This window comes from Haematobia irritans, chromosome 3, assembly GCF_050003625.1.
Source record: "Haematobia irritans isolate KBUSLIRL chromosome 3, ASM5000362v1, whole genome shotgun sequence".
In the NCBI taxonomy this organism is placed as follows: Eukaryota; Metazoa; Arthropoda; class Insecta; order Diptera; family Muscidae; genus Haematobia; species Haematobia irritans.
In genome coordinates, this window is record NC_134399.1 from 54172573 (window position 1) to 54188425 (window position 15853).

Genomic DNA, 15853 nt, shown 5'->3' on the forward strand with positions numbered 1-15853 from the left:
ATTGGATTTAGTTTTTATCGGCCCATTTTGTAAGGCCTCCATATAGACCGGTTACACCTCTTATTTATTTTTATTTAAATTTCTTCTAACACGAAAAGGTTTTTCGTGTTAGTTAAAAAAAAAGTCAAAAAAAAAAATAAATTGATGTAAGTGATATGCTAATATGTTTTATAAATTGCAATACATTGGGGTATTTATGATAATATTTGAGATATTTTTTGAATTTAGACTTGTTGCCAATCATTTGTATATTATTAGAGAGGTTGTTCTAAAGACAAATGGTGGATATGTAAAACTGCCGTTCAGATATTAAGCTTTTATATCGGAACCGGATTATACGATTACCACGATTTGATTGGGCAAACTGAAGTCTCTCGAAGAGATAATAGGGTTCTCGGCTATAGATGATTTTATGTAAAAATATCATAGATTTAAAATTCAAAAGATTTTCAAACCTCATGTTAAAAATGTTATAGGCAAATTCTGATATTCGTTCGCTGCACCCTCAAAAAAAATCGCTTCTGTAACATATACTCTCAACCACATTTTGCTTCAAGCATATACATTTTTGGGTATTGCCTAAACATTTATATATTTGATTCCATCCAATATATAATATGTTTGAAAGCATATTGGTCTAAACAATATAATATGTTTGGGTAGTCTAAGTTCCAAACATTATGTATTTTTGCATCCAAATTCAATAATGCTGTCTTCCAAAAAATTATTATGTGAACATATAATATGTTATACGCTTAGAAGAATTTTCTCCCAAAGAAGATTGTGCTCAAAAATTTGTTTCTGCCTAATTGTATATTCCCTCACATTTTTCTCACTTCCACGAGTTTTTTTTTAGTTCTTAGCACCTTTTTCTGTAATACAAACATTGAAGAAGAAATTATTCAATTTTATAATTTTTTTAAATTTTACCTTTTGCCGAACGGGGATTCGAACAGCGGACCACACAGTTTGTAAGCCAGCACACTATCCACTGGGCTACGTAGCTGTTATGGTCATCAAGAGATAATTATCGTTATAAGTTATATTTATATAGCATAGTTTGCGATGCAAACATAACATTGTTAAACATACATTTGTTGGCGACGTAGAGCAGTGGTTGGTACGTCCGCCTTGCATGCCAAGGGTCCTGGGTTCGATCCCTGCTTCGGCCGACACCAATTTTTATTTTTTTTTTTTTTTAATTTTTTTACATATATTCCAGATACGTTCGGAATATCCCGAAAAGGTGTTCAACATTACATACTGCTATATTAAATTTTTACTACGAAACTGTAAAGTGTGTCTTATAAAAGACTTAAAGTCAAAAAAGAACAGTGCTTGATATAAAAGAATACAAGTTTGAAATTTTCGAAGAAATTCAAGAACTCTTACAAAAGAAGAACGTGAAGTCGAGTATATATATAAATATATTTCCATCGAATCCTAAGGTTAACGATAACCATTCAAAAGCACATTATATTTAAATTCTAAACAGTAATTTTACAACCAGCACATACATTTATTTTGGTGTGAACAATTGTTTGCTGGCATGTAGCACCATTAATTTAGAAATACAAATAAATATGAATTTGTATTAAAAAATAATTTTGTACTTAATTTAATTCTTAAGGCCGGTATAAAGTTGGCATTATCGCGTTAAAATGGCCATTTTTACCCTTTTACTTTTCTTTAATAATTCATTTTAAAGAAAAGAAACTTATTCAATTGTTGCTTTGGATCATTCAATTACAATTTACCGAATAATACAATTTACCGAAAAAGTTATAATGCTATTCGGGTTTTACGATTCGAGTTTTGAAGCAAAAATGAGAAATAATTTTAGCGGCAATACTCGAACTCAATGCCCGCTTTTATTTTCGAAAGAATCCGTCAACTCCTCTTGGACTACTCATTAATAAAGAGGAACTAATCTTTGTTTTTATAGATCTTACTGTTTAATTTTTCACTGTTCCCCCTGTTTTCATTTTACTGTCACAATTCTAAAAAGAGTACACTGAAAAAAATATTGTCGTGAGGCCAAAGGGTTCATGTGCTTAAAATAAGAATACAAATTTTTCTTGACTTAGAAAACGCATTTCTCTAATATAAAGTTTTTTTTTCCATGTTCAAAAGTCTAAACTTTTCAATGAAATCGTGTTGTCCTTATAATTAAGTGATTTGACTTGAAAATGGTTATCATAACATGAAAGAAAAAATATTTGGACTAACGTCAACTTGACTTTAATTTGTTGCATTTTTGCATCTTGACTACAAAGCAAAAATCGTTAAAAAATAGGACATGTTTTTCAACACTTTGTTTTAAAGACGTTTTTTACTTGAAACATAGCATAAATTCATATAATTGGAAGTCTTGTTTTTAACGCATATGAAAAAAGGTGAAAAAGTGAAAAATTAAAATTTGCTTCATAGAGTCAAATACACAAAACCCACATTTAAAAGAGAATTGTGTCTTAAAAGTATCCTTACTTGAATTATCCGCTTCAGTAGTAGTAGTAGTAGTAGTAGTAGTAGCATCTTTATTTCATAATTTTCATTATATATATACATGGTATAAAATTTGTGATTTTAAATTTTAGTTATTTGTTTTGTTTTTCTTACAAAAAATAAATAAAGCGAAACAAAGATTTACGGCTATGACATATTGTCGTCGGCCGGAATTTAATTTTAAAATTTTGTGTATAACTTTAAAGGTTGCACATATATGAATATCAAAGTAAATTAGGAATACTCTGACATTATCAGCTTCCTGTATATAATTGAGGTTGCAATATATTTGACCAAGTTTCTCCAGTCAAGATCCCCTCTTCCATCTAGGATTTGTACAACTTCTTGCTCGGACAAGTATGTTTTACAAAAGAATTGAGTCCTATGGCCTCTAAAAATTGGACAAACAGCTAAGAAATGGTAAAGTGTCTCTCTCTCCGAAAGGTTGCAAAGCGAACATTGATCAACTGCATTACGATTATGTGAATTTAGATATATTAAGTCCACACGTGCCTTGAAAATCAATGTAATCTCTCTCAAGGTATAACCTCCGGTGAAATATAGTTTGCCTCTATCTGGGTCTAAGTTTCTGTAAAAACGTGATGTGCTTTGCTGAGCTCTCTGGATCGATTTTTCTCTGTTAACCCGGCACAAGTTTTCCAGCAACAAATCAACTGTGCTATTCCAAGATTCCGATGTCGTGGATTCTCTTAATAATGGCATGCCCAATTCATTCAATAGGTTATTAATGTATTTGGCCCAAAAGAGATTTTTTCTAATTATTATTAGGGTCATTTGATGAGGAAGTCTTTCTGCAGTATATTGATAAATAGTCCTTAAGATGTATCTCAGATGAAGCTGAAGAGTGTATAGATGACTTTCTTCCATTCCCGTTTCGATGTATAAAGCGTAATTTGGTGTACATTCTGGTAATCGTAGAACTAGTTTAAGGAAGAAGCGTTGAAGCTGGTCAACTTGCTCGAAATTTCCATATCCCCAAATCTGAGCCCCGTATGTCTGTACTGATCTACATGCTGCCGTGTACAAATTCCATTTTTGTTCAAGTGAAATATCGTCCTTTCTCAAAAAATTATTCCATGTGCACTTTATAGCACTTTTTGCTTGGTTATTTCGAGCCTGGATATGTTTCGAAAATTTCATCTGTGGTGTTAGTATTACTCCTAAATACTTGTAGTCTGGTATTATTTCAAGTCGTTCCCCTTGATAGATCCACGTATTATTTTGGGATACTCGGCCTCCTTTGCGAAAAATCATAATTTTGGATTTACTTGTGTTAACCACTAAATTCCATTTATTGCAGTATTCCTCTAATTTATTAATCATAGTTACAAGGACACTAGGTTCTTCAGCTAGCAAAACTATATCGTCAGCATACAGTAAAACCCTAATATTAATGTCTTCTATATACAGTCCTTCACCAAGTGACTCGCTTAGATCATTGATATAGAGGGAAAACAGTAAAGGCGATAGAAGACAACCTTGCTTTACACCTGACTGAGTTTCAAAATAGCTAGATAGCTCTTTATCCGCTTCATTGGCTCGGAATCAATACCAAAATTGTTAAAGTAGAGACACAATCTTTGGAACCGGACACGCTTTTTCAGTGTATAGTGCCCTTTCGTTAGTTTTTATGAAGATCCCTTTAATTACCTTTGTTTGAATATTTTGACTTACTCGTCCTACGTTCCGATTTGTTTTGACGAAACAAAAAAAAACTGTGCCCGTTATGCGAAAATGATAAACATAAACAAAACTCATGCTCTTTTTTCAAATTTTCTCTCCGAATACTCACTTTAAACAAGTATAAATTTACAATTTTTGGCGAAATTGTAAATTTATACTTGTTTATATTCACACATATTATAAATTTTCACAAATTTGTAAATTTATACTTGTTTATATTCACACATAGTATTTTTCCAATCTTTAATGGAATTTTCTTTGTGTATATATATTTTTAAGGCGCCAATTGGTTACTTTCATTATTTTACTTCCAGCATACACTTTATGCCTCTCTTTCTAAACACATATATGTTTATAGTCTATTTCTAAATTAATATATGTTTGCATCCAAGCATATTATATTTACAAACATTTTATGTCCCAAACATAATATGTTCTAACATATTAACATATATGTCCCAAACATTTTATGCTAGTTTATGAACATTATATGCTTGCACTTAAAAATATTGTGTTTAAAAATTTGAGTTCCAAACATATAATTTTTACACCCAAACATATGAAAAACAGTCTTTGTCGTCCGTGTGGGCTGGAGAGTATAGAAGGCGCACTGATCATGAAAATTACTTGAAATTGAAAATAAAATTGCCAGATTTTACTTCTCGTAATCATTTGAATAATGGCGGTAAAAATCTACAGATTTTAGATTTCAAATCAAGGCGTTATTTCATCAATTTCTTCTTGCACACTTACAAGAGGTGTTTATGATTCCTCTAAAACTCAAACTAAAATATTTCTTATAAATCCAGAATCTGATCTAGTCTTCATAGGTTGAAACTTTATATTTATTTTCGGGAATCGTACTGGTTGAACTGATCTCCTTGGGAGAATATCTGTCATTAAACCCCCCCTGAAATTTTATATATTATTAAGAAACCCGCTACGACGAAGAGTTTGCTAAGGATACTTGTTATTTGATTCATGATGGTGGGTATTTAAGATTCAACCCGGCAGAACTTACTGCTGTATATTTGATTTATGTTAAGAATTTAGTTCCACTTATACTCCAAAACACTCTGGTATATCTGACTATTACCTTCCTCTAGGATAGATCTACAAATGTAGGTTTATTGACCTGTTGCACCATTGGATGCTTTTTCTTTAGATGTCGTTAAACTTTCTCTATGAAATGTTGAATTCACTCATTAATATTTTCGTGCTACACATAAAGGTTCATACTCTAATCCTGCTAGTACCACCATGGAAAACGAAATCCAAAAGAGGACCCAAAGCAATGACAACAGATTCGCAGGGAAAAAAAGAAACAAAGCGAAAATATGGAAAATAGCACAGACGAGAACATTCGTGTCCTAAACTTTTCCTTTTTACGACATCTCCACCGAAATGGGTTTAGTGAACCGAATTGGGGATAAGAGTCAGCGAACTGCCGCCATAGTACTACGACTACTACTCCTGCCATTCGAGTGTTATGATACAATTGCTCCAACTGGGGTTTCTGGATTTCGTGGCGTTGGTATTTGCACTTATTGATGTTATAAACATGAAAAAAAAGAAAACGAACAACAATTACGCTTTCATCTCAGAATTTTACACTTTTACTAAATCGAAGCCGAGTACAATCACCTCTATACACACAAAATATGCCAGCCATGTCATGCGGCCAGACACCACCCCGACCTATCCATTGAATGAGTAAACTGCTTCCAGTCAGCCAGTCAGAGACAGACCTTTGGAAGCAATAACAACACAAAACAAACACCAGCAAAACTCATCTCTCCCATTTCCGAAATTTTCAATTTTTATTCGCACATAGCCAATGACCCTTTTTTTGATTTCTTTTTTGTTATCTTTGTTGTTCTTATTACAAAGCCGAATAATTTTTTCTCCTTCGGCATTTTTTGGATATAAGGAGATACGTGCGTGGGTGTGGATGTGTTGTCTGGATTCGGTTTTTGCAATAACTTACCGAAGGTTGTTTAATATGTCAATTACGAAGGGCGGCATAAAAGTCTACATGACCAAAGATTTTAGATTTACGATTTTTAGGATGGGTATTAAATAATAACAAAATGTCTTATACATAGACTGCAATTATAATTTTTATTTTCCAATTGTGTGGAGTTTGATCTAAAGCAATAATCCAAAATCTTTGTTTAAAAATGAATTATAAAAGAAAAAATAAACGTTAGCGAGATAGTGGGGAATTAAAACAGGCCTTAACGGAGAAATTTGGCTCATTGGCTTTTTCTGCGGTGAGTCACATGTTCCTAACTAAAAGCAATTACAGTGAATCCACTCAGAAGTGGACTTTCACGGCCGCCAAAATTTTGTACAGTGAAACCTCTAACTTTGACACTCTGAAAAGTGGACATCTCTCAAAAATTGGCAACTTTCTTGAGACGTTTGCTATATTATCACATTAAAAATAACACATACACACAAAAATTTTTTTTCTGAATCAATCACGAAATTAATTGATCCAATTAATTTTTTAATTGAAATGTCTTCAATCACAGAAATGATAGTATCAATTAAAAAATTAATTGACAGTCAATTAAAAAATTAATTGATACCATTAAAAAATTAATTGATACTATTAATTTGTGTGATTGATTTTTATTTCAATTAAAAAATTTGTTGATTCAATTAAATTTTTAATTGAATATGTTTTAAAACTCAATTAAGATTTTAATTGGAAAAATGTTCGTGAAATTTTTTTCTGTGTACGTGGACAAAATTTGGGCGACAGGGACTGTATCGCAAATGTCTCATGAAATCTGTCCACTTTTGAGAGGTGTCCGCTCTTCACAGTGTTCAAGCCATTTAGATTCTAAAAAATGTCGATTTAATTTCTAATAAAAAGTGCAATATTTTGGTTGCAAATAAAAAAAAACGACTTTGTCATTGCTTTTGGACTTAGGATCCCACACAATATTATGAATTAGCTCTATCATTGAGGCGAACGAAATTTCTAGCGTAACCAATGTAAGAACACAGAAGAGATGGGTGATTTGTTTCGCTGTCAAATATCTTCAGTTTGGTCTATAATCGTGTTACAAACGTACAGCGCTTTCAAATTATTGAATTTTATTATCATAATGCGTGCTTTGTTCAGAAAGATAATTGCGCGAAAGAAAGAACGCGAGAGGTGAGAAGAACAGACAGAAGCAGTGCAAACGCTACCAATGAATCCAGGGGGGTTACTCTGTATTGCGATGCGTAAGAAAAATTGTCGCGAATCGAGTAATTGGTACTCAGTAATTCGTTTTCGTATCTACCTTGCGCATCTAGTTTTCGCAAATCTGGCATCACCGCACTCTATAATGCGAAAGCGTATGTCAAACTCGTTCGTTGATCGCAAAAATCGTGCGCAAACAAAATAGCAATCGCAAAGTAACAAATATGTAAGTAAGCACAATTAAATTTTTATATTTGTATCTAAATTGTTTATTGTTTTAGGGAAAAACCAAAAAAGTTACAGACACAGCAACGTCAGTTCCAAACTTTGGTAGACTTTATGGTCTCTTCCGCACTTACCTCAAATTGTATGTGCTTGGGACAAAGTATTCGTTCAATCACCTCGCAAACTTCTTTTAAGCAGCGCGACATAGATTGCTCTGATAGTCCTAAAAGATGGTCTTGGCCGATTTGTAGATAACCACCTTGTCCAAGCAATTTCAAAGCAGCGGCCACTTTTATTGGAGTTGGAATGGCTGTGGATTTATTTGGAACGACGAGGTCGTCTTTAATAGCGTTTAATACATACATAAACGCATCTTTATTAAGACGAAATCTATAAAAATGAAATATTCGAAAACGTTTGTCACATAATTTGAGTTTCCATTTTCTTACCCGTGGTCACTTAGGGAGAGTATATTTGACCGATCTCGCAAAATTCTTCTTGTAATTCGTTCATGTTAATTTTCTTCAAACCATAACGCTATCGAATCCATAATTATTACTTTTTTGTTATAAACGATTAGCAAGTTTTAAAAGAACACGCACCGAACGGAAGATTGTTTAAAATGTTTTTATTTACAATTTTTTGACATTTCTTTTTATCATTTTCGTTATTATTTACATTGTGCAGCCAGCGTTGTCATATTTTCGCTTTATTTTGCTAAAGCGTTACCATATTTTCAGTTTACTTTGCGAAAGCGTTTGCGCAAGTGATACAGAGTACCGAATTGTACTCTTAACGCATTTAACTATCGCATCGCATTTGCTTTCGTATCGCAATACAGAGTAACCCCCCAGAAAAAGTCACAATTTGGTGCGGTTTAAGGACTGGTGGCATCACCGTAGTGCAATAGTTTGTATGCCTGCCTTGCATTCAAATGGTCGTGGGTTCAATTCCTGCTTCGACCGAACACTAAAAAGTTTTCCCAGCGTTGGATTATCCCCTCTTAGCAATGCTGGTGACATTTTTGAGTATTTCAAAGCTTCCCTAAGTGTTTTCACTGCAATGTGAAATGCCGTTCGGACTCGATTATTGAGCTACACATAGAATCGGGCAGCACTTGGCGATGAGAGAGCTGTTAACCGCTGTGGTATCACAATGAGCTGAATAGTCCGAAAATATCGGGCTGCCACTATACCTAGGTAAGGTTAGGTATTGTGGCAGCCCGCACATCTTCTAAGATGATGCGAACCGTAACGTAACTCTGAAAGCTAAGAACTGCCGTGAGATGATTACCAACTTTGTTTTGATTTGTATCACATGTAGTTTCAACAACACGGTGCCACATTGAGAGGCGAGTGTTTTTTTCATGTTCGGGACCTTTAATTATACGGAACGTACTATAGATTAAAACAAAGATTTCATGAATTTTTCTGAATCTTTTGTGTTTTTTTATAAACTTTCCTATAGCTCTTTAGAAATCGCCCTTTACGATCTCATTTACAATCAATTGAAAGAATTTGCACTGATTTCAAATGTTCCCTTAGTCATTAAAATATTCAGGAATCCAAATGGTTTATAACAATATTTGCGAATTCAATTTCAAAATATTTCTTTTGATTTTCTTGCAGTATTTTTTTGAATTTTATTATTATTATTTTTTTTTTTGAAATATGCTAAGGAAAAAAATTTATTATGTAGGGAGTTTTTTGAGGAATGTTCCAAATCATTGTGACATCTTACCAATGAGTGTTGCCCGAATCTATGTTTAGCTCACTAACGAAGAGATTCCTTCACACATGCAATGAGATTGTAAGTGATTATTAAAAATGTTTTGGATTATGAATAAAATCGGACGGGATATAGCTCCTGTTATCACTCGATATTTGTACGGAAAAGATGGCCTTCCTTCAGCATTACAATTGACGGAGGTCCAATTACAATTCTTTTACTCAAATGTGATAAACTTTTTGATTTAATCTCGTATGTATGATGATGACAATAAACTTGTATGACAATCATTATTCAACGAATCTCATTGCAAAGGAAAACTGTCTCGGATTTTCATTTTGGAAATACTTATATGTTTGTTTACGCTCACCTCTCCTATTTGTAATACGGGAGAGTATATGTTACGAGGGCGGTTCGGAAACTTCTTAGTCTATCAATGAAAGAGAATAGTTAGTTTTTCAAAAATATTTTTATTTTTCAATATAATCTCCTGAAACTTCAATACACTTAGTCCAACGCTTTTCTAGCAATTCTATCCCTTGATTAAAATAGTTTTCCTCAATGTCTTCAAAATAGTGGTTTACAACTGTAATTGCATCTTCATTTGAGGTAAAACGCTTGCCAGCAAAGATTTTTTTAGATTTGGGAATAAGTAAAAGTCACTGGGTGATAAATCAGGGGAATAAGGTGGGTGGTCAAGCAGCTCGTACTTTAATTCGTTGATTTTAGACATTGTTAAAACACTCTTGTGCGCTGGTGCGTTGTCTTGATGAAAAATTATTTTTTTTGTGTTGTAAGCCAGGACGTTTTTCTCGAAAGGTTGCAACAGTACTCTGAATTTATTGTTTTTCCCTTTTGCAGATAGTCAATCAATAAGATACCTTTGAAGTCCCAAAAAACCGTTGCCATAACCTTACCAGCCGATTGAATTGTTTTTCCCTTCTTTCGGGCACTTCCTCCAGCTTCAGTCCATTGTTTGGATTGTTCTTTTATCTCTGGAGTATAGTGGTGGATCCATGTCTCATCAACAGTTATGAAACGACGCTTAAAATCCATTTTATTTCGATTAAAACGATCCAAACAAGCCTGAGAAATGTTCATTCTTATGCGTTTTTGATCGACTGTTAACAAATGCGGCACCCATCTTACAGAAAGCTTTTTCACCTGTAGTTCTTCATGAAAAATTGAATGGACTCGATAATTTGTGATGCCCATGATATTAGCAATTTCACGCACTTTTATTCATCGATCACTTAATACCATATCATGCACTTTGGCTACAATTTCTGTTTTTGTTGTTATTTTTAGACGTCCACTACGTGGTTCATCTTCAATGCTTGTACGACCACGTTTAAATTCACCAACCCAATTTTTTACTGTTGCATATGATGGAGCACTTTCACCTACACACAAAAAAAATTTACGAAAATTTTTCCAATTAAAATTTTAATTGAGTTTTAAAAAATATTCAATTAAAAATTTAATTGATTCAACAAAATTTTTTAATTGAAACAAAAATCAATCACAAAAATAATAGTATCAATTAATTTTTTAATTGGATCAATTAACTTTTTAATCGACCTTCAATTAATTTTTTAATTGATACTATCATTTCTGTGATTGAAGACATTTCAATTAAAAATTAATTGAATCAATTAATTTCGTGATTGAATCAGAAAAAAATTTTTTTGTGTGTAATATGTTACATGTTACACCATATCATTATAAATTTCTTGTCCCGATAAACCTTTTTTATGTAAATATTTAATGACAGCACGCATTTCTAATTTTTCCATTGTAAAAAAATTGCGGAGGCGTCTGTTTTGAACACCTGTTTTTATATGAAGGAGTTGCCAGATCGAAACAAAATTTAACATGTGTTCATAACAGAGATGGAAGTTTCCAAAACACTTAACTTCTTTCTGTTTATACCGCGCTTTTTGTGATAGGCTAAGAAGTTTCCGAACCGCTCTCGTATTTGCATGAAAATAATGGGGTAGGTTAAGGGGGGAATAAAGATAGGGAGCCTGTCATTGTTCACTGTAAACATGAGTCACAATATGCATCAGTACAATAGGAAGCAGCCTTTGTACTGTAGCTTATATATATACCATTATTAGGCCTGTTTTCTTTCCCCTTCTGGATTCAATAATTTCGTCAGAAGAAATTATCAGAATTACTGAGAATTTTGTTAAATTGAAGTTTTCACGAGTCACGATAGATTTTTATTGTTTGTAACTGTGGTACAGTAAAATTAGAATGTTAGTTATATCGATTCTGAGAATGTTTAAAATGATGTAGGCTTAAGAAGCAGCCCGATTTGTCTATTCTCTCCACCTAAATACATAGGTTCTCACAAAAAAGGAGAATTATGGAAATTACATATTATGTTTTCGTTAAAATCTTATAGTTTTAATAATTTTTGTTTATGCACTTAAAACCATACAATTTTACTAATTTCACACAAAGTAATTAAGAATATCATAAAATTTATAAATGTTATCGTATCAAAAATATGTCCATCTTCAAAATAAGAATTTTTCTTCAACAAGAAGAAAATGTCGAAAAGTATTTAGTTATTTTTATAACATCGGTATTTGTATAATTTACAAATAGTTTAATTACATTACTAAAAATGATTTACACTCTGTTTTGCGGGCATTTGTGCATATTACAAATTAGAGGTTGAATGTTTCATTTGCTTACTGATGACAATATTCAATAGTTTTGTCCCGACTTAGCATTACAATACTTACAAAAAACGTGGCTATTGTTGTCATTTTAAAGGAGTACATTGACCTCCCTGCAACTACTTATTTTTCATCTCCATTTGTTCTCATATCTAGAAAAATCCTTAGGTAAACTAATTTAGAGCATCTCAACATTGACGCCTCTCATTTCGTTTTCTAATAAAACAACGAATTTATTTTCATTGAAGTACAATTCAAGTTCAGTCTAGTATGACTAGACTTGTGAGTGCCCTCTCTGTCTCTCTTTCCAATAACAGGATGAGTGTTTTCTTAGCATAATCACACAAACATTTGCGTTATGCCAGTTTAGTTGATTTGTAGGTGTGTATGTTCATTATTTCCTTTGTTACCGCTGCCTTGTGTCACCTCTGTTATATTTTTGTTTGTTTATTCCTCCCGATTGTAATTTATGGTTACATGTTTGTGTATGCGGCTGTTGAGTTTCAAATATCAAATGTTGCCACGTGTTGTGTTGATAATATAGCATTGATACTTTCGGCTGCTGTCGTATTTCACAGATGGAATAAATATTTCGACTTGTTGCTATCACAATCTAGGACTTGTTTGGAACTTAAAATGTGATTTCTATACACACAAAAAAATAATACATTTATTTTATGAATAGTGTTCACAAAAATTTTCCAAACACGGAATTCATAAATTGTATGAATAAAATTCATAAATTTAAAAATACAGGGTTTCGTTGACTACGTATGCATACATAATATTAATGAAAGTTTTAATATTATAAATAAAGTATACATATTTTTGGGCATTGAAAAATATGTACATTTTCATAATATATTATACTACAAATTTTCAACACAATATTTTTAAGTGCATGCATATAATGTCCATAAACTTGCATAACATGTTTGGGAAATATATGTTAATATGTTAGAACATATTATGTGTGGGACATAAAATGTTTGTTAATATAATATGTTTACACTCAAAAAAAGTTGAAGCTAAGATTATAAACTTTATTTTGATTAAAATGTTATTATTTTAAAGAAATTTTTGTAAATTTCGCATCCTAAAATTTAGGTTATGTAATCTTTAATATCACGTAAATATTTTTTTTTCAGTGTAGATGCAAACATGTATTAATTTAGAAATAACCTATAAACATATATGTGTTTAGAAAGGGAGACCTAGAGAGTAAGCTGCAAGTAAAATAGTGGAAGTAACTAATTGGCGCCTTAAAAATATATCCACACAAAGAAAATGTCATTAAATTTTTTTCTGCCAGTGTATGCCCTAATGGACCAATCTTGAAAATATATATGCTTGAAGCAAAATGTGTTTGGGGTATATGTTACAGAAGCGATATTTTTTGAGGGTGTGCATAATTGGTAAAAATGTATGAACCCATTTATTAACAACCGCATTAAAGCCCAGTGAGAACAAAAAATATTTTTATAATATTTTATATTACTTATCAACATGATCATCACCGCTTCCAGTTAATTAATAAAATCGTTTTATTTCGTCAACCTTTTCCAGCAATAAATAATCTTCGAATCACGGCGACGCACAGAGGGGCAAAATCGCAAAAATGGAAACTAATTAAACTACTTATCCGATTTAAAAAATTTTTTCACTATTCTAATGCTACATTACCACTGAGTGGCATAGATACACATCTTTTGGAAAATATGTGTATCTATGTTTTTTGTCTGTTTTGTAGAACAACGCTAAAATACCTGAGGTTGAAGATTCCATAGTGAAAGTATTACTTTTGACTTGCGAAAAACTATATATTAAGCTCTGAAATATACCGAATTAAAAAAAAACACTACTTTGCGCGAATAGCTCAAAAATTACTTAACACAATGCAGCTTGACAAGGAAACAACATATGTCATTAGAATTTTCAATAGTGATGTAGAATTTTATATACTTTAATCGGATACTAAGTATTTTTCAAAAAACAAAAATTTAATTTTTCAATTAATATCCATTTTTTGCCCACAGCAAAGACACGCGTTGCCTTCAAAAATGTTATGTTTGTTTTTTGTACCAACCTTCAAATGATTCATGCCAAAATTTGATGTATGTAAGTCAATTAGTTTGTGAGATAGAGCGTCTTTTGTGAAGCAACTTTTGTTATTGTGTAAAATTAAAAAAGGAATTTCGTGTTTTGATAAAATACTGTTTTCTGAAGGGGAAAAATACGGTGGAAGCAAAAACTTGGCTTGATAATAAGTTTCCGGATTCTGCGCCAGGGAAATCAACAATAATAGATTAGTATGCAAAATTCAAGCGTGGTCGAAAACATCAAAAAAATCTACAAAATGATTTTGAATGACCGTAAAATGAAGTAGATCGAAATAGCAGAGGCCTTAAAGATATCAAAGGAACGTGTTGGTCATATCATTCATCAATATTTGGATATGCGGCAGCTCTGTGCAAAATGGGTGCCGCGCGAGCTCACATTTGACCAAAAACAACGTGTTGATGATTCTGAGCGGTGTTTGCAGCTGTTAATTCGTAATACACCCGAGTTTTTCCGTCGATATGTGACAATGGATGAAACATGGCTCCATCACTACACTCCTGAGTCCAATCGACAGTTGGCTGAGTGGACAGCGACCGGTGAACCGTCTCCGAAGTATGAAAAGGCTCAAAAGTCCGCTGGCAAAGTAATGGCCTCTGTTTTTTGGGATGCGCATGGAATAATTTTTATCGATTATCTTGAGAAGGGAAAAACCATCAACAGTGAATATTATATGGCGTTATTGGAGCGTTTGAAGGTCGAAATCGCGGCAAAACGGCCCCATATGAAGAAGAAAAATGTGATGTTCCACCAAGACAACGCACCGTGCCACAAGTCATTGAGAACGATGGCAAAAATTCATGAATTGGGCTTCGACTTGCTTCCCTACCCACCGTATTCTCCAAATCTGGCCGCCAGCGGTTTTTTGCTTGTTCTCAGACCTCAAAGGGATGCTCGCAGGGAAGGTGTGATCGCCGAAACTGAGGCCTATTTTGAGGCAAAACCGAAGGAGTACTACCAAAATGGTATCAAAAAATTGTAAGGTCGTTATAATCGTTGTATCGCTCTTGAAGGGAACTATGTTGAATAATAAAAACGAATTTTGACAAAAAAATGTGTTTTTCTTTGTTAGACCGGGGACTTATCAGCCAAGCTGTTATTACGTAAAGCTTCATTAATTTTTATGAAAGGGTCCATGCACATTATTAAAAATTTCATAATTAAATAATAAGTATATATATATATATATATATATATATATATATATATATATATATATATATATATATATATATATATATATATATATATATATATATATATATATATATATATATATATATATATATATATATATATATATATATATATATATATATATATATATATATATATATATATATATATATATATATATATATATATATATATATATATATATATATATATATATATATATATATATATATATATATATATATTATATATATATATATATATATATATATATATATATATATATATATATATATATATATATATATATATATATATATATAGATATATATATATATATATATATATATATATATATATATATATATATATATATATATATATATTATATATATATATATATATATATAATATATATATATATATATATATATATATATATATATATATATATATATATATATATATATATATATATATATATATATATATATATATATATATATAT

General features: G+C 31.7%; 2 long non-coding RNA genes across 2 annotated transcripts; one reads left to right on the forward strand and one right to left on the reverse strand.

The window, feature by feature from the left end:
- Positions 1-7414: 7414 nt before the first annotated feature.
- On the reverse strand, positions 7415-8483 carry LOC142230717 (uncharacterized). Its single transcript, XR_012720785.1, has 2 exons — positions 8083-8483; positions 7415-8023 (listed from the first exon to the last, which is right to left on the reverse strand). It is a non-coding gene; the product is annotated as an uncharacterized LOC142230717 (long non-coding RNA).
- On the forward strand, positions 7427-8061 carry LOC142230716 (uncharacterized). The gene is made up of 2 exons (XR_012720784.1): positions 7427-7634; positions 7690-8061. It is a non-coding gene; the product is annotated as an uncharacterized LOC142230716 (long non-coding RNA).
- Positions 8484-15853: the final 7370 nt, after the last annotated feature.